This window comes from Aphanomyces invadans (assembly GCF_000520115.1).
Source record: "Aphanomyces invadans strain NJM9701 unplaced genomic scaffold supercont1.7, whole genome shotgun sequence".
In the NCBI taxonomy this organism is placed as follows: Eukaryota; Oomycota; class Saprolegniomycetes; order Saprolegniales; family Verrucalvaceae; genus Aphanomyces; species Aphanomyces invadans.
The window spans coordinates 1,106,653-1,108,150 of NW_008580152.1; positions in this window are offsets into that span (position 1 = coordinate 1,106,653).

Sequence of the window (1,498 nt, forward strand, 5' to 3'; positions counted from 1 at the left end):
GTCGAATCTACGAGAACGGAAGTGATGACTGGTATTGTCGCAGAGCTGTCTTGGTCTGCCTCGTAGGGCGATCGAAGTAGACGTGGTAAATTGTTGATCTGATTGTAGGGGTGAGGTGCGTGATGAGATGACATGTCGTTGGAAGTCAGCTCGCACGTAGACTATGCCATGGTGCTATACTGGATGCAACCTGCACAACATTTCAAGCCAGATCGTCAAGCTCGTAGAGCACCCGCGCATTCCCTATCTCGTGGCCTCATCCAGCATCTTTCGATGCGATTCATTCAAACACGGACCAAGCGATAGACCTACAACGTACTTCCTCATCACGCTGGTCGTATGAAACATGCCACATGCGTGTCTCGCATGCTCGCTCTGATTGCACTTCGACCTAGAACTATTGGAATCTTCCTGCTCCAAGCATCGTGTTGCCCGATTCATCGTGGACGCCTGGATTTTCCATACACTTTGTAGTGCTACGCGTTCATTTCTACGAAAACTGCGCTCTACTACTCGGCCCTGCCCTCACTTCGCGCCTCCATTGCAACGTACACAGCGGCAGACGAAAGTCGCGAAACCAGTCCGTCGACCTACGTCAGGCGGTGCTCAAAACGTTTCCTTTCGAAGAGCAACGACAACAAAAAAATGCGCCTAAAAAGGAGATTGCCGTTCACTTTTACTGTCTCAACCATCTGGAAGAGCGATACAGGGGGCGAAATACGTAATGCGCACATCAAAATTTAGTTTGATGACGAAGGGCTGTGCTCTGACCCATTCATTGTACCCAGCGGCACTACCTTGTATCTTGAAATTTGTATGTACTTGTATCTAATTGTGATGGGTTTTGGTCGTGATTGAGTTGTTTGTTACCAGTACCAATAATGTTACCATTGTTTGATTGGATAAAATACGCCCATTTTCTACAATGAGATACTTCCTCTGTTCCAAAAAGGTGGAGACAATTTCAGAGGTCCGTATTTTATCTTATTTTTTGTATTCATGAAGCACGTCAAAACTGTATTTTTATGCATTTTTCAACTATCACGACAGATGTGAACATGATGTGAATCACTCCCCGTCGTCATTAATAGGACTTCGATTCAAAAACACAATCACTGATCACCTGCTCCAGAATATTGGAAATACCACATCGCATATTGGAAAAAACGATTGGAGTGATCATAAAGTGAACAAAATAGTGAAGACAACGTATTTTCCAGATAGATCGATAACCGTCATATAGACCAAGAAAAAAGGGAATTGACGTATTCATTGATCAGTAAACATGGTGACTGATAAAAACCACAGGTATAGAGCGCTAAACACATCACAGCCAACCAAGCACGCTTGGTGTCCCATCCATTAAAGATCACAACTCAAATAACTCAATGGTGCTCACCAACTTCACCTCCATGCTGGAACGGCTTCATGCCCAAAGCGCTTCCGATCGCATCTTTCTCGAAGAGAGCCTGACTGCGTTTGGTCTCGAAGCTGCCGA